Here is a 19099-nt window from a genome sequence, read left to right on the forward strand (position 1 = left end):
GACTTTAGGAAACTGTTTGCAATGGAGGTGCGCGCAGCTGGCACCCAACATTCCCTGCACCTTAGCCCCCTGACTCCCACCTCCCTCACTCTTGGGGATAAGTATGGAAATCGAAATCCCTGACATGGATTCCATTTCCTTATTTCTTTGTTTCGTTGCCTGTCTTTCCTTCTTCTCTATCAGTAGGGTACTCTAATTTGATCATAGTTTACCTCCTCCTAAAAATAATTACTGAGTTTATATATCTTCCAAGTAACCAGTTCCTAATTTATGTGGGCTGACTGCTTCCTCCTTTTAGGGGAAATTATAGGGCTTTTTCATCTTGACTGACTCTTAACCGGTTAGAGAATGCTCATCCTGCCGTCACACCCGGAGCCAGAAAAGAATTGGCCTTTTCCCCTCACATATTAGCATCGTAACGAATAGCTCCAGTGTGTCATCGTGGTCTTTCCTGTGCCAAGCTCCTGTGGAATCACCCTGAAAACACTACGTGAGCTTAGAAAACGGATTAAAACAGAAATGAGTCGGAGCAGCTAAGGCAAAATACTGTGCTTAAATGTAAGACCCCAGGGCAAAGGTTTCTGTAGGGACGTCGCTCAGGGTCAAAGGCAAGATGAACGGTCCTTTGCAGTGAGGGCCCTCACCCTGCCAGGGCAGCCACTGGGGTCCTCTTTGGGCCCAAGGCTGAAGGGGCTGCTCCTCTGATCATCCAGTTCCTCATAAATGTGATATTTAGATATTCTTGTCATTCCCACAGAAAAGCGAAAAGGAGAGCCCCATTCATTCCAAATTCCCTCACGTCTTCCCTTCCTTAAATTGGTCTGAGGAGACCTAGCCCCCTTCTCCCAATTTGGTCTCGAGAAAACTAAAGGAACCTGAGAAAAAGGCAATTTCATGACCTCTTTGCCACAGTTCAAAATACCTCACGAAACTGAGGAAAGGACCCTGAATTCTGCCATTTGGTCTCCCCGCCACGTTGCCTGGTATGAGGGTAAGTCCTGGTATAAGTCACTTCCTTTTGGGGCCGCAAACCTGAGGTGCTCACTGCCCACCCTGTGGGGTCTTGCTTGGGCCACCAGTCAGGCTTCCTGTCTCTGCAACATGGTGAAAAGGCAGCAGGCAGCAGAATGCTGCTTCTCTCCTACCTTTGCTTAGAAAAGTCTGTGAGGCGCCTCTGGGATGAGGGGACCTGTGGGCCTGAAGGCTGACAATAGCTCCTGCCACAAAAGGAGCCAAGGCTGGAAGAGGGAACTGGGAGTCTTGGATGGGGAGGGGAGAGAGGAGGGATCCGTGTGAACTGAGAGAAGAAGAAAGAAAGAGAAGGGAAGGGAGACTCCCTGGAAAGGGCCAGATAACTACCTGTGCAGTCGAGGAAGCTGCTGGAGGTGGAGACAGCGTTTGTGAACAGCCTGTCTTTGCTGGCTGCAGAATAACAAAGATTTTCAAAGGAGGAGGTGGTAGCAGGAAGCCGAAGGTGTGATTTTGGTTGTTTCTGTTGCCATAGAGCAAACACTTCGTCTGTCTCCCTCACAAACCTTGAGTAACCTTTGCGGTGCTGACGCGTGCCGTGGGCGAGGCGGCTCTTGTTGTGAGGGGGTTGTGTGTGGAGACGAGAGGGTCCCGGGTCATGGCTGGGTTGTCGTGTGGCAACCACGGAAAGTGTCTGAAGCCGAAGCCCAGAGGTAGACGGGTCCTGAGATGGGAGCCTCGTGAAATTTCAAAGACAAACTTTGAAGTATTTTAGATCTTCCAAAAGCCTTAGAGATTGAGGTTCCATGACAGTTTTCCTATATTTTGAGGAGAAAGAAGACCCTAGTTGCATCTTGATTATATCTACCATGAGGTATTAGTCAAGCCAAACGCTGGTTGGGGTGGATCGGTATGTTCCAAGGAGAGGAAAGTCCTTCCCTTCTCTTATAATTGTTTAGGGTTTCAGCAGTGAAATTCTGTGTTTCTTGACATAAGCACCATCTATTGGGCCTCCAACCCAGACTGTGTGTACTATGTTACTACTGGGTCAATTTATTTGTTTGCAATTAGTGTAACAGATCCTAAATGAGATGCTATGGCTACAGAAACAAGAAGGCAGCTCTTGCCCTCAGTTTGGGAAAGATAGACACGGAAGGAGATAACCATAAGATGGTGTCATGAGTTCTGTAAGAGTTTTCACAGGGTCCTCCAAGAAGGTAAAAGAATGAGGCATATCTTCTACTTGGGGTTGGTTCAGAGTGATGACAGTGGGTCAGGGAGTTCTTCAAAAGAGAGTAGACATGCGAGCTGGACCCAAACGAGGGAAAGTTCTTGGTGCCGGTGTCCATTAGGGCTTTGATGGAGAAGCGTCACCCTTCAGTCACCCTCCAGGGGCAAGCATATGCTTACAACAGGGACTTCAGACCTGTTTGTTGGTGATGGAGGCGAAAGGTGTGCTCCCGTGTGAAAGGGTGTTGTAGCCAAGTTCATAGCGATGGAATCCTAGAACGAGTGTGGACCTCATATTCTCCCTGCTAAGAAGCAGCAAACTGTTGTCCTGCAGTTCAGTCTAGGTTGCAGACATTTTTATCTGATTATACCATACTGAAAAATGTCATGAATAGCTGACACTTAATAAGTGGGAGATTTGACACAAAAACCCACATTTCTTGTGTCTGGGGAAAAAAAAAATCAGACGTAATGTTGGGTTTTCGGCTGAAGCCGAGTAGCAGCTGCTCCCTTCAGACAGGGCCTGAGCATGTCTCTGCTGCCCCGGCCCCACCTGGCCTCTTCATTCAGTGTGCTCTCTGCTGGGCTCTGGGCGCTTTTTCCAGCTCGCAATCCCTGGGCGAGCCCCCTGCCTCTCCCAGCCCCTTATAGCATATAGCAGAGAGGGAAAGTTGAGCCCAAGCTAGGAAACGCCTTGTGCACAGTGGTAAGGCGGGGATTGGAGCCGGGGCTGCAGGCTCCCATGTCCCCACGAGTTCCCCTCACATCTCCACTGCCATTTATTACACACTGACACATTCCAGGGGAAATGATCTGTTCCCTGCAGAACGCTAAAGCCCTGGAAACTGAAAACTGAATTTGAGCTAAGAAATAAAGCAAAGGAGAAAAAAAGAGAAAGGAAAAGAATAAAACAAAGACCCAGAGCGCATTTTATATTTTAGGAGCTTTTAATTAAAAAAAAATCTAGAAATGCTTATCTTTGAAGGGAAAAGATAGCTGCACGGATCAGGGAGTGAACAGCCCATGTACCCTGGAGGGCTATGATAATTAGATGCTGGGGGAGTTAAAGTAACCTGAAAAGTGAGGAAGGGAACACACAGAGCTATTAAAACCGTGATGTGCAATAGCCAGGACTTGTGTTTTGTCTTGGATTTATCTGAAAAAAACAAAATTTCTTCCAAGGTAGGTGGTTTAACGGATTAGTGCTCTTTGCTTTCTGCCTTTGCTGGGAGGTGAAAATGAGTTTACGACAAGGTGATTATTAATATGCCTTGAAGTTTGGGGGCTGCAGCTGAGCCTTTGAAAGGTAGACTCTCCTCAGCTCTCGTCTTGACTATAGTGATTTCAAGAAGTCTAAGCAAGTAAGATCTGAATTTACAAGATGTTTTCAAAGTATCTTTTTCATTTTGAGTCTGTAAAATAAATCAATTATAACATTTTGGGCCTGAAGACATAATCCAAGTCAACCCCTTCAGATGGGGAGACAGATCCAGAGGGAAAGTAAGTTTTCTTAAATTGTGCAGCTAAATATATCAGAACCAACAGCTAGTCCTACTAACATCAAAGGTGACTTGACTTGGAAATCTCTGAGTCTTTTGCATGGAGTTTTAATTTTTTTTTTTTAATTAGCCAAGGCATTTTACCAAAACGGGGCCCTATACATTGTGGTTATAAAGCTGCTTTGTCCACCTAATCAACCATGTGCCCTCAACGTGAATTTATTTATGTATTTATATTTATTTATTTTAAAGATTTATTTTATTTTAAAGATTTATTTTATTTATTTCTCTCCCCTTCCGCTTCCCCTTCCCCACCCCAGTTGTCTGTTCTCTGTGTCCATTTGCTGTGTGTTCCTCTTTGTCCACTTCTGTTGTTGTCAGAGGCACGGGAATCTGTGTCTCTTTTTGTCACGTCATCTTGCTGTGTCGGCTCTCCGTGTGTGCGGCGCCATTTCTGGGCAGGCTGTACTTTCTTTCGCGCTGGGTGGCTCTCCTTATGGGGCGCACTCCTTGCGTGTGGGGCTCCCCTACACCGGGACACCCCTAAGGGGGGACACCCCTGCGTGGCAGGGCACTCCTTGAGCGCATCAGCACTGCGCATGGGCCAGCTCCACACGGGTCAAGGAGGCCCGGGGTTTGAACCGTGGACCTCCCATGTGGTAGACAGATGCCCTATCTCCTGGGCCAAGTCTGTTTCCCTCAACGTGAATTTAAATAGTGACACAGGAGGCCGCTGTGGGACAGAACTGCAAACCAATCATCCATCTCCAATTGCCACACATTTTAATTTTTTCACTTTTCACATTAAAATAATTCTTGTGACCATCCTTTAGTTAGTATTTGCACATATCTAAGATTATTTCTTTAGGATGTATGTGTGTGAGTGTATATATATATATCAATTAACTTCTAAGTCTTTAGCTACATAATGACAACTTTATCTCCATTAGTATCATTCCAGTTCATGCTTTTACCTTTGGGATCACAACGACACCATTACTGCACTGCAAATAATTATACTACGTTAAGCAGTTTCTTAAATGTAAAATTTAAAGGGCCTTTAACACACTAATGCCCAATGGTGATTCATCAAGAAGGGGTACATTATTACAAGTTTCACCAATTACGTAAGCATGGGACTTACCCTTCCCTCTTAACTTGTGTATGTGCCTATGTGTGTGCATGCATGCACACACGTGTGAGCAGGTATGTGCGTGTGTATTGTGTATGGACACCTGGCATTCACTTGTGTTCCGTATAAAACAATTTGGAAAATGCTTTCTTTATTTTCTGACTTTCATTTTAGCTTTTGGTGTGTGCTCTAGGTTTATTCTTTCTTTCCTTTAAGTAATGAGATTGTTTAAGGCTATAGATATTTTGAGTACAATTTCAGTCACATCCCACTGGTTTTGATATGGAATGTTTTCACTGTGCCACTGCTGTTATATTCCAAACAACCTGTAATTGCAATTTAGATTTTCTCTGCGATGGTTTTATAATTTCCAAGTGGTTGCTTTCCAAATATTAATTGCTAATTCTGCTGCATTATGGGAAGAGAATGAACTCTGTACAGTTTTTACTTGGGGGAATTTATTGCCATTGTATTTTAGCCTACAAGTTAATTTTTGTTGTTGTTGCTGTCAGTGTCCCATGTTCATTTGAAAGGGATGTATGGTTACTTTCCACAATTAAAGCTTCTAATTGTATTATTAAATTTCTGTATTTCCTGCTGTTTTATTCTGTGTCTGTTAAAAAGAGGTATATTTAAGTGTTCCTTTGTGATTTTAGTTTTGTTCTTTTTGTATTTTCAAGTTTTTAAATATATTCAGGCTATGATATTTGGTACATAAATACGATAATTACATATTCATCAAGCATGGAAGCGTAGGCTTTTTCTTCAGCACACCATAGCCTGCTTTACCTGTTTACTGTTGTTTTTTTTTTAACCAAGAATTCTAATTTGTCTGATTTTGTCACTCCTTCATCTTTTGTTTGGATTTCCTGGTATTACCCCATGCCCTCCGTGCTTTTAGTAAGACACGCATTTTATAACTATATATCTGTTTATTATAATTCAATTTTAAAAAATACGTAATACATGTACCTGTTAAAACATTCAAGCAGTGCAAAATTATACAGTGAAAAGTAACTCTTCTTCTCACCCTCATCATCCAAGATCTTTCCCAAGGGACACCACCTTACTGGTTTCTTTTGTATTCTTCTGAGTCTTTGCTTGTGTAAATGAATGCACATAAACCTGTGCACACATACACATATTTTTGAAAACCCAAATGGTAGCCTCCTTCACCACTGGGTCAAACTGACCATTTCGAAGTGCCAACCTGTTCTTAACGCTCTCCAGTTTACAGCTCTCCACCGACTTTCCTTTTCCCTGAGTAAACTTCTTCGTTATTAGCGTGGTCTGAAAGGCCAAGTTGGGCCCTGCCCCTGTGGCCTCAGTGGGCTCCTTGCCCAGCTCAGCTGCTCTGGCCACCAGCTTTTGGTTCCTGGAATTAGATGCACACTTCCCCAACACTGGGCTTTTGCATGGCTGATTTCCTCTGCCTTTAATGACTTTCTCTGCACCTTTCTTCTTTTGCCTAATAAATGTCTGTTCATCCTTCTCAGTTTAAACCAAACTTCCTTGAGGGATCTGCTGCTCACTGCGGTCACTGCTGGCCAGCGTGACTCTCCAGGGCTTGGTGTGGCTAGTCTGAACTGAGATGTGCTATCAGAGTAAAATATGCACCGAATTTCAAAGACTTAGCACCAAAAAAATAATGTAAAATATATTATTAACATTATTATGTTGACTACGTGTTGAAACGATAATACTTTTGATACAGTGGGTTAAATAAAATATATGACGCGCAAGGAGTGTGCACCGCAAGGAGAGCTGCCCCACGTGAAAAAAGCACAGCCTACCCAGGAGTGGCGCCGCACACACGGAGAGCTGACGCAGCAAGATGATGCAACAAAAAGAGATGCAGTTTCCCAGTGCTGCCGAATAATGCAAGCAAATGCAGAACACAGAGTGAGTGGATGCAGAAAGCAGACAACGGGGGTGGGGGGGGGGACAGGGGAGAAATAAATAAAATAAATCTTTAAAATATATATTACTAAAATTCATTTCACCTAGTCTTTTTACTTTTTTTACAATTACATATGTGGCTCACATTTGTGGCTCACAGGATATTTCTATTGCACTGTGCTGCTCTGGGCAGTTTTTCTATCATCCCAGAGGAGGGAGATGGCCTTCTTATATACTCTCATGTATTCGTCTCATGTTTTCTTCCTTAATAGCGTCCATCATACATTATTATCTGTTCAAGATGTCTTCCCCATTATATTATAAGATACTGATATCTGGCATCCTGCCTGTTTTATCTCACTGCTCTTAAATCAGTATCTCTGTTGAGTTAAATTGAGATTCTGCCTTTTGTTTTAAAATCTGTTAGAATTACTTTTATTTTATTTGCAAACTACATTTTTAGGAGAGATTATTTTTAGATTTGTTGCTAATTGGAAGAGCCTACGGGTTTTCTTTAAAACTACTGCTTGAGTTGATTAGCAGTGTACACATTCCATAGCAAACATTCACAGTTTCAAAAGCACAAGTCACAATTCCCTGAATTACTATAACAAATCTATCAATATTATAGGAAAGTTTTTGTACTATCTTCATTGTAAACATTCTTAGAAACTCAAGTTGGGACGATAAGAATTAGAATAAAAATAAGTTTGATCAAATTTTTATGATATCTATATAAAGAATAGTCACAAGCAAGTACTCTATCTAAATAAATGCTGATTATTAACACAGTGCTTTTCATTCCCAAAAAGACACGTGTTGCTAGCCACTGAGCATTTCTCTTAAGTTCTTGCAAAGTGACCTTAGACTTTTGATATTAAATTTAGTTCAGTCAAGGCCAAATGCAAGTTATTTGGGGCTTATAATTATTTTTGTATGCAATGACAATAAATGTCCATCGAGTGACCATTCAAGATACATGATAAGCTTTTGATTGGTTTCCTCTTGGTGCTGTAAGAAATTACCACAAATTAAGTAGCTTCGGGTGATACCAATTTATTATCTTAGAGTTCTGGCGTTCTGAAGCTTAAACCCGGTTTCCCTGGGCTAATGTCAAGGTGCTGGCGGGGCTGCGTTGCTTCTGAAGGGCTCTGGGGGCCAGTTTACTTCCTTGCCTTTTTCACCTTCTAGAGGCTGCGCCCACTCTTGGGTTTGTGACTGTGTTGTCACGTCGCCCCAGCACCTTCTCTAACTCTGACCCTCCTGGCTCCCTCTGAAGAGGACCCTCTAGATAACACTGGGCTCACCCACAATCAAGGATTATCTCACCATCTCAAGGTCCTTAATTTATTCATACCGGCAAAGTCCCTTTTGCATAATAAGGCAAAATATTCACATGAGAGTATGTGGTCTTTTGGGGGGGGGGGCGTTATCTGCCTACTAAAAACTTTACCTTCAATATTGTCTGTTTAGGAAGGTAATGGGGCAGGCAATTTCCTTTAGAAATATTTTCACCTCCAAAGTGCTTTCAAATCTGGTATTTTAAAAGGTTCAGATTTATTGATCTGGAAATTTGCCTTGTGGGGCAACTGGCAATGCTGGAAAAACAAGGCAGCACTGTGCTCTGACCTGGACATTTAAAATCTCGCAGGTGTGAGGCTGTCACTCTGGAGGGTGCTAATGGCTGGGAGGCAGTCCTGGCTCTGTCCCTTTGGCGCCGTAAGACCTTGGGGAACCCATCACATTTCCGGAGCCTCAGTAGCTCTGTTTGTAAAGGGAGGAGTTAGGTTAGGTGAAAAGAGGCCACTTCAAGCCCTGAGATTCTATAGCTTCAGGCTCAACCTCCTTCCTTCCCACCTTGTTCTGGGATGGCTAAGTAATTAACTTTCTGCCAAATAATCAGCAGCCGAAATTTCTTAACAGCTGTACCCCATCAGAGTAGTGGAGTCCTTCATCAAAACATTTAAAAACTTGCTTGTCCCCATCCTGATTTGCAGCAAAGGACAGCTCTAGGGACACAAAAGAGTCCTACCACCAACAGTGACCACCGTGCCACCATCACCCACAAGAGCCATCATCCACAAGAGCAATTCATCAGTTTGCATATGGCGTACAGAGTTTTTAAAACCTGGAGGCATTTGAATGATTATTTTTAGGTTATAGAATTCATAACGAGCAATTGAAACAACTACTTGACTTGGAAATGCGATTTTTTTTTTTGCCAGAATTAAAGACCATTCTAGAGACTTTAGTATTTTTTTTCCAAATTGTACTCCATTAATTCATTTTTTAAAAAATATTACATTAAAAAAATATGAGGTCCCCATTCACCCCCACCGCCCCCACCCCACCACTCCCCCCACAGTAACACTCTCCCCCATCATCATGACACATCCATTGCATCTTGTGAGTACATCTCTGGGCATCGCTGCACCCCATGGCCTGTGGTCCACACCAGAGCCCACACTCTCCCACATTCCATCCAGTGGGCCATGGGAGGACATACAATGTCCGGCAATTGTCCCTGGAGCACCACCCAGGACAACTCCAAGTCCTGAAAATGCCTCCACATCTCATCTCTTCCTCCCATTCCCCGCACCCAGCAGCCACCATGGCCACTTTTTCCACACCAATGCCACATTTTCTCGATTATTAACCACAATAGTTCATGAATAGGTTATCATTAAGTCCACTCTAATCCTTACTGTATTCCTCCTTCCTGTGGACCTTGGCTTGGTTGTGTCCATTCCACATCTATGTCAAGAGGGGACTTAGATTCCACATGGATGCTGGATGCAATCCTCCTGCATTCAGTTGTAGGCACTCTAGGCTCCATGGTGTGGTGGTTGACATTCTTCAACTCCATGTTAGCTGAGTGGGGTAAGTCCAATAAATCAGAGTGTAGGAGCTGAAGTCTGTTGAGGCTCAGGGCCTGGCTATCATATTGTCAGTCCAGAGATTCAAATCCCCTAGATATATCTTAAATCCCAGCACCAACTACAATTCCAGTAAAGTAGCATGAAAGGCTTGTGAAAAGAGATCTCATCTGAGTCCAGCTCCATCACACAGAAACACCAGCTCCAAAGAAAGGCCAACTGACTGGCTTTAGTATTGACTGAGTTTCTTGCTTGGTACAAACAGGTTTCAGGATTTATTGATATGGCCATTACATTCTCTGCTTGTCTTTGACTTGAGCAACCTGTTGATTTGCTGGGGCCATTTTGTACTAAGATGACTGTGAAGGCTAGGAATGCAGGGTCCCTTGACCACGATTATCTCAGACCCTCCACATTTGTTGTGTTTAACAGTCTACCAACAGAAATGGCTCGCTCAAGTGCATTTCAAAATAAGTGGAAATGAATTAACAAAACATAATCTACCTGATTTTTTAAAAAGTCTGCCACAGAAGGCAATTTGCAGGGCATACCTATTGTGCACTCTTTCGTTTTAATCTTTTTGTTGGAATGGAGGTGCTGAGCGGGGGGTGTTTCCTCCCACTCTTGGGCTCCTAAGCATGTGGAAGGAAAATTGTGATGAGAATCTGAGCCAATTCTTTCCACTGTCATGCTCTAGTCTCAGTTGGACCTTGACCTTTCCTGTGCTTGGTTGATTTTTCCATAGAGCTCTTTTCACATGTCCTTGTGTCCTCCCCTGCGGTGGTTCTCAAACTTTAGTATGCCTAAGAATCCCCTGGAGAGTGGTTGAAGTATGGATTCCTGTGCCTAACCGTGAGAGATTGTGGTTCAGGTGAGCTGAGGTCTGAGAACTTGCATTTTTAACAAGTTCCTGGAAATGCTGGTGTTGCTGGTTGGTGGACCACACCTTAGGTAACTGCTGCTCCACTGTAGGGCATTAAATAAATATTTGTTCAGTAGAGTCATGAGCCAAGTGTTTAACCTGTAGACCTTGCAATGTCCATCTCTTTCTGTTTTGTTGTTTTTCTGTATGGGTGTGTCTCTCTTAGCTGTCTTAAAAGAGGAGGCAACTCCTTGGTCTGAAGTTAGTTTGAAAAAGCCAGAAACATTCTCCAAAACTGAATCAGGGAGGTTAATAAATTTCAACCAGTATTTCCCAAGAAATTTCATTTCATTAAGTGCTGCATTGGCCATCGGAGAATAATGTTGAATAACTGCGCCTGACCAGGGGCCGTATTGTATTGGGAAGTTTATAATCCGTACATACACATGGGATAATGAGTCTGCCTCTCACCAGGGGTGAGTTAACCTTTGTTCAAAGACTAGGCCATTGGAAATCCTCCTGCCATTCTGGGAAACTTTCTTCTGCCCTCATCTTTTTCATTATAGGAAGCTTGGACTTGGTCTTTCAGAGTTGCCTAGTGCCTTGGAGAGAGTCTGGAAATTAAGACATCTGCATTCCACTCCTAGATTTGCTACTGCCTGTATGACCTTCAGCTAGTCCCTGCCCCGTTCAGGGCCTCAGTTTCCTCATTTGTTTACTGAGGCAGCTCCAGCTTTAATAGCTGTGCTCATGATCCACCACCAAGACCTCACTGTGAGTTAAAGGTTCTGGGCTAAGTGGGATCAGGTCAAAAACAAAATAAAACAAACAAAATAAAACAAAGCCAGGAATAGGTGGCCAGCATGGGGCAGGCAGACAAGAGAACTGGTCGACCTTGGCACTCTCATCATGGAAAGGAGTGGATGGAGGTGGCAATGGCTGCTTGGCCAGCCTCTGTTGCCTTTGGCTCTCACAGTCACCAGCTCTCCGAAAGCCTGGATGGAGGCCTACTGCTGCCTCTGCAGCGTGGTGTGGGTGTAAATAATTAAGTATCTTCCTCTAGGCTTTCAACGATCCCTTTCCCCTTTTAAAGCCTGACCCTTCTCTTCATGCTGCTCCTCAAGGAACTTGGAGATACTCTTCTTTCTTTCTAGGAAAAATGGAGGGAAAGAGCCAGTATTATTAGTGACCTACTATGTGCTACCGATATTAACTACTTAATCCTTAAGAAATGGTCTGAAGTAACGATTGTTATTTTCATTTCATAGATGAAGAAATGGAGATGCAGAGAGGTTGAATTATTTGCCCAAGTTGCATGGTGGTAAGTGGGTCTGTCTGACACCAGTGCCTGCTTTCCAACCATTGCGTCCTTCCATTTTATCATCACTTCCCTTCTAAGTCTTGAAATGCAAAAACCCAGGGACCTTTGCCTATGATTCCTACTTGTGCCCTCTGACTGAAGAACTTTTCTCACATGCTCGGATTGCTGGCTCTGTTTGCAGAATTCCTTGATGTTCTTACACCAACCTTCCCCTTCTCAGAACCTTTCATTTTAACTCTCGCTTTGCAGATTGATACCCCACTCTTTTTCCTATTGTCCTTTTCTTCCCTGCACCTTTTTTTTTTTCCTATCTCAAGCTTAAAAATTTCCCCACATCTTAAGTTCCTCTATAATCATGTCTTCCCCCAGGTGGGGGGAGGGGGGAGAGGCACGACAGGGACACTTTCAGGTCCCTGTAAAGTGGACAAATATTTGAGGAATGCTGTGATTTATGGGACCCCAAGGAGCTGAGTGGTGACCAATAGGCAGAGAGAGAACCTTTTCACAGAGAGTTTTTAATACAATGGAAACGCAGTGGGCTCTGGATCTTCCCCTTGGCTGGCTTTGTGATCTTGGACCTGTTTCTTGATGTCTTTGGCCTCGCTTTCTATTTCTGTAAAATTGGAACCACAGTGCCTGCTTTTTGAGGTTGTTGCGATGTTTAAATGAGATAATGTGTTTGAAAGGACTTAATACAGGGGCTGGTGCAGGATAAGTGCTTAATTAATTGTAGCATTTTTACTATTAATGGCACCTGTAGTGGTAGCAAATATCCATCACCATGTTAACTGGATACCCCTTGCTAACATTGGGGGACACATCACAAAGAAATTCAAGAATCACTTTTAAGATTCCTCCAAACTCTGTAACCTTGAAGATTTAGGATTCCATGGATCAAAGCTCAATTCCCAGGCCTCTATCTTCTTAGACACACACACACTTAGTGTGAACACACAGTTTGCATTACCCATCTGTCCTTCTCACTCCACTGAAGCTAATACCTTCAGAATCAGAAGATTTTATTTCATTTTCAACATGAAACTTTTAATAATAGAATAAAATCGAAAGCAATGAAACACTAAATATCATAAGTAAATCCTGGTAAATGCTGGATGAGTTCAAAGGATTGAGAAAGTCACATGTAGGGGAAGGTTTCTAGGAGGAAGTGGATTTGAACCAGTTTTGAAGCCAGCTAGTAAGATAGGGAATCAATAGACAGATCTGGAACCTGGCAAGAAGTCCACGTGGACATCGACAACCTCCAAGATGGCTGCTGGAAGACCCCTACCCGAAGATTCTGCCATCCAGAACAAAGACTTCTTCTGGAAACCAGGAGAATCCCTGCATATTCCCCAAGGACTCTATCATTGGGTCCTCACTGGGGGATTGATGGGTGGGGTAACCAATCAAAACGGCAAACAGCTGGAACCCCCCCCCTGCCATTAGCGAAGGGTGGGATAATTAATGGTTCAAAAAGCAGACGGTGAGTTCTGAACGCATTCTTGTGCTCTTGTGCTCTCACTTCTGGACCCCTGTTCCTGCCTTCTGCATGCCGCTCTCACCATTTTTCCTCTGCCATGTGGCCACACAAGTAAAACCTGGGCATTTATGATCTTAATGGAAGTTGTAGTCTGTAAATCAGCTCGCTTTATCCCTTTTCACCCCCTTCCTCTCTACCTGGGACCCCTGCTCTGTTATTTTCTCCCATTTCTTGTCCCTCCCTGCCTGAATAAATTACTGGTCTAACTCACCTGACATGCTCTTGAAGTTCATTTCTGCAGCATAGTCAAAGAACTGAAATAAAATCTGCTAACAGTTTGATGGAGGGGTGGTGGCTTGCCCATGTCCAGTGAATTTCAGATCTAGGGTTAGGACGGTGACGTCTTGATGACTCCAGTGCTTGCACGGTCCTACCCCAGCACTATCCTGTACTGTACCCCATCTGTACCCCAGCTGTACAATAGGATGATCCCTATTTTGTAGGACTTAGAGATTAGACTTTTGTAATTTTAGATTGTTATAAAGGCTTAGTCTTCTTGCCCTGTCTTTTCTTGATTTTTTAAAAATCAAAGATAAGTGTTTTGCTTCAAGATGTGTTCATCAACTGTGACAAATAAACCACACTAATGAAAGACGTTATTAGTGGGGAAACGTGGGGAGGGAGAGGTGGTGGGGCATATGGGAATTCCCTATATTTTTGATGTAACATTTATCTAATCTAAAGCTTCTTTAAAAAAATAAAAATGTAGATTAGAGGGGACTGTACTAAAAATAGACTGCAAGATTCCATATTTCATTTTAAAACTTGAGTTAATTTTAAATGCTGCATATTTTTATCTATTTATTGCTGGGAAAAAAAAAAAAAAAAAAAAAGCTATGTGTTTGATGTTAAATCCTGACCGGAATAAAATGAAGAATTAAAACACTATTTCTATTCTTCCCTCTCCCTCCCCTCAGAACCTCTGGTGGCCATTGCTTTTATATCAGTGATAAAAGTTTTTCCATTGCTAGAATAGTAATGAGCCTAAAATAGAATAATAAGTCTATTGTAGTCCATTGTTCATTCTCCAATCTTGAGGATTCTGGGATGGTGATGACCACTCTGTCTGTAATTGAGAGGGGGCTTAGATCCCATGGGGCAGATGGATGGGACAATCTTGCTTGCAGGTGCAGACTCTCTCTGCAGAAGAGCCAAGTGTAGGAGAACTATGAAAGAGTCTAACTCATTGAGTTAGAGTAACTCAACTCTATTACACTGGGGAAGACAAATTCCTAAGTAGGGCCCACTGGCAGGGCACCAAACTCCTGGGCTTGTCCGCCCTGCCTAGAGTGTCTGGCTGTCTCTAGAGCCCTCAGGGGCCCCACTGTTTGAGGCACTATTTACTGTGGCAGACGTGAGATCCTGCTGAGAGGTGCATAAGCACTGGACATTGGAATTGTCCTGCATGGCACTGCAATGACGGCTATAGGCCATTATATTTTGTCATAACCTGCAAAATTGTGCAGAACAGAGTGCAAACTATAGTGTTAACTCTAGTCCACGGTTAGTAGCGGTGCTTCAATGTGCTCACCAGTTGTAACAAACGTACCACATTAATGAAAGATGCTGTTAATGGGGGAAGTGTGGGAAGGGGAGCGGGGACATATTGGAATCCCCTATATTTTTAATGTAACATTTACATAATCTAAAGCTTCTTTAAAAATAGAGAAAACACTTCCTATGTTAAAAATAAGGTCTATGTTATAGTGACCCATTTTATAAAAAGGTGCTCGGGATTGCTCTTGGAGCAATGCGGGAATTATTAGAGGAGGTATTTTTCTTTGGGGATGTTGAGATGGCAGAGGGCCAGGTCTTCGTATTACTCATCCCGACTGCCTTCTCTTCACAGGGTATTACAGAGTGTTTTGCTCATACTACATGCTCATTAAATATTTCTTAAATTAAATAGATACAATTAAAATGACAGGATGTTATTTCTGTGTTCGGGCTACTTCTCCCTCATTGCCTCACATTTTTCCATAAATGGCGTCTCCGTCTGCATCGACCATCTCTTACAGCCCCCCTCCCAGCCTCCCAGCCCGCGGCCTGGTTCCTGCAGGAACTGGCCGTGCCCCCGTGTGGCTGAGCGCCCTCCCCTCAGCTGCCCTGCAGGCGTGACACCTTCTGTCCCGTGCAGGTGGCTGCCCCGTCACCTGGAGCGTGCCCAGAACTGGAAGAGTGGAGGACCTAACACCCCCTGCACAGCCCTTGACCCACAGGGATGGACGCTCTCGAGCTCAACGTCCCCTCACGTCTGGGGTGGATGGCTCCAAGGAGCACGCTGCCCAGCTCTGCCGCGGTCCCCAGCTGTCCCCCTGCAGTCGTTAGCCCTGTTGGTGCCCTTCGACTGCCATTTTCTTCTTCTCCATTGTACTCTCCTCCTTTCCTTATTTCTGGACAATTTCCAAAATGTACCACCCGGACTCGCCTCTTTGCCTCCGACTCCACGCTAGGGAGCGGTTAGGAGGCGGTCCCACTCCTCTGCAGAGCAAGGCCTGGTTCCCAGCCTCAGCTGGGCCGTGTGCAGTTTCCAGAAGTGCAGCCTAGTCTTCTCCTCGGGCACCCCTGCTGGGATCAGCTCAGCGATAGGTTGGCTCAAAGGGAAGGCAACGCAGAACTTCCAGAATAAAAGGAGAGAGAGACACACACAAGAGAGGGGATAAAGGAGGGACCAGGAGACTCACAGCTTCCGGAACTGAGAGCCTCGACCCTCGTTTCCACCTATTTATTGGAAACTACTGAGCAGCTATTTGCCATCTGAACTGCAACATCATCTACAATAAGGAACAGCTGCAACATCTACAATAAAGAACAGATGCGACATCTACAATAAGGCAACAGCTACAATAGCACAGGTCAAATTCTTTATCCCACACACCCCGAGTACATTTGAAGGGGCTCCCTCACCACCTAGGGCCCAGGTGCAGGGGTGATGTGGGATGATTCCAGTCCTGGTTTTAAGCCACACCAGAAGAACAGATTTGACTCCTCTCTCCTAGAAGCTCTGAGCATGGTTGGTTTCACTCCAGCTGGCAAGAGTAGTAATTACTGTGTAGAGTTTCTGGGGACATGAAAATTCTTCCTTGGCTTATGTGACGGCTTAGAGAGCATCTGCCTACTCTGCCCTGGACTGCACACATTTTAGGGGGAGGTGTCTACTCAAGTGAGGCACAGAGTTTTCAGTACCCCTCTCCAGTGAGCTCTGGAAAGACCGAGCAATTTTTCATCGATGATGATAGGCAGCAGGTTCTTTGCAGTCTTCTCAAGAGCGGAGAGATTTGCTTTCCTTTCAGGTAGTTGCATCTTCAAAAGGGATTTAACAAAGCTTCAGGCAGAATTTGTGACCAGGAGGGCCTTGTTGCATCTGCGCCTTGGGCGGTCAGAGCTGTCACTTTGTAAAATCGAGGTTTCCACCTTCAAAAAGTTAATTTCCTAACTTGCTTCTCTCTCCAAATAATTAGTCTTGCCAAGAGGACTAAGGCTGCCACCAGGAGCCTGAAGACACCTTGATCACACTGCATCAAGGATGGAAATGCAGCAGAATGTTCTAACCAACCTAAATCTCTAAGATGGATTTTTTTTTAGCTTGTTTTATTTTTTCATAACTTGGATATTATGCATGTTTTTTTATATACCCAAATTGGTATGTATGTATGCACATATGCATTTATATAAGTTTTTGATTATAGGAGTAATTTTTATGCAAGAATCTGAACTACATTGAGGTGTTCTCAGAACACAACTTTTGTTTTAAACTCTGTATCTTGACATAATTTCAGATGTATGTACAAAAATCCCACGTAGCCTGCACCAGGTTCCCCAAGTTTTTAACAATTGACCACATTTGCTTTATTATTCTGTCTCTCCCTCTCTTTCTACACACACGTTTAATAACAGTCTGAGAGTAAATAACAGACACAACATCCTTTCGCCCCTGAATATTTCAGCATGTATTTCCTAAAAACAAGAACAATTTTTTACATAACCAGAGTGCGATGATCAAAATCAGGAAACTAGCAATCGATACAAGACAAAAGTCAATCTATAGGTTGGCTAATTCAAATGATCTGTTAATCAAATAATTAGCTATTCAAATTTTGCTGATTGTTTCTATAATGTCTTTTGTCGCAAGAGAAAACCCCAGATTGTGCATTTCATTCAGGTATCATATCTCTACAGTTTCCTTTACTTTTGAATAATTCCTCCAACTTCCCTTATCTTTCATGATGTTTGACATTGTTGAAGAGTTAAAGGCTGGTTGTTTTGCAGAATGTCCCAGAATTTGGGATTGGTTTATGTTTCCTCATGTTTAGACATAGGTAATGTGGATTTGGCAGGAATATTATAGAAATGATGCTGTGTTTTCCTTACTACACCCTATCAGTAGGTGCACCATATCTATTTGTCCTACTGCTGGTGATGTTAACTTGGAGTAGTTAAGGCGGTGTCTGCATGGTTTTCCACTAAGTTATTAGTTTTCCCCTTTGTGATCAGTAAGTATTAGGTGGGGAAATACTTTGAAATTCTATGAATATCTTATTACTCATCAACCTTTCAACGACTAGTTTTAGCATCCAAGATAATTCTTGCCGGAATCAATTATTACCACAGGGGTTGCCAAAAAATGATTTTCTAGAATATGACTCCTAAGGGTTTAGTCTTTGGATGAACTTGAAAACAATTTTTATTAAACATTTATACAGAAATCTTATTGGTATTGTAATTGGGATTGTGTAATCTTTATAAATTAATTTTGGTAAAGTGATATCTTTGCAATGTGGGAACTGTCTTCAATTTTTGAAGTCTTATCTTACGTTCTTTAATAAAAATCTGTGGCTTCTTTCATTTATGCCAGCATATACATTGTTATGTTTATTTCTAAGCATTTTAGTTTTTTTCTTGTCATTCCAAAGGAATCTATTTTTCATTTTGCTTTCTAACTAAATACTTCTAGTATACAGAGACACTTTCTTTCATGTACCATCTATTTCATATTTACCCACCTTAAGCTGTTTATTAGTTCAAATAATTTTCTATTTTATAATCCTGTATTTCTCAGGGAGATTATTTTCAGTTTTGAATAATGTAAATTTGGTCAGTTTCTACTATTTATATATTGATTTCCTTTTGCTTTTTTCTTGTGTTTTTTAATTGCTTGAGATTTTGAAACAATGTTCAATAGCTGTGATGATCATGGGTAACCTCGATGTCGTCCTGATACCAGTGATACCTGAGTTCCATCGCCAGCAAGCACGATGTGGCGAGGCTCCATGGCGTAGCAGTTGAGAGATGTGTTCTGGGGTTGCAATCTCAGCTCTCGTACTTACTGACTGTGTGAACTTGGACAAGTTATTTAACCCGTGCATTCTTGGTTTTGGCACCTGTAAAGTGGACATGCTAGCAGTATGCCCCTCAAGGAGTGTTGGAAAAACCAAATGCATTTGTACATGTAAAGCCCTTGACTAGAGGAGACTGGTGTGTAAGGCATGGAATAAATCCTATGGAAGTGCTTGTTACTATAGGACATTGTTGCTAGCTTGAACTGTTTTTATTTACAGTTAAATAAAAATTATATTTATAGTTTTATTAATAAAAGGTCACATTTTCCTAGTTGAATAAGAGCTTTTTCAGGAATGAAAGTTTAATAAGAAATGCCTATTTTCCCTCCTTTTAATGTGCTGAACTTCAAAATAGATTTCCTAATATTGAGTCAAGTGGGTTTACTCTACCTTGGCATGGTTTGTAAGTCTGTTTAAAGATTATCTTATTAT

Source organism: Dasypus novemcinctus, chromosome 3 (genome assembly GCF_030445035.2).
Source record: "Dasypus novemcinctus isolate mDasNov1 chromosome 3, mDasNov1.1.hap2, whole genome shotgun sequence".
Lineage (NCBI taxonomy): Eukaryota > Metazoa > Chordata > Mammalia > Cingulata > Dasypodidae > Dasypus > Dasypus novemcinctus.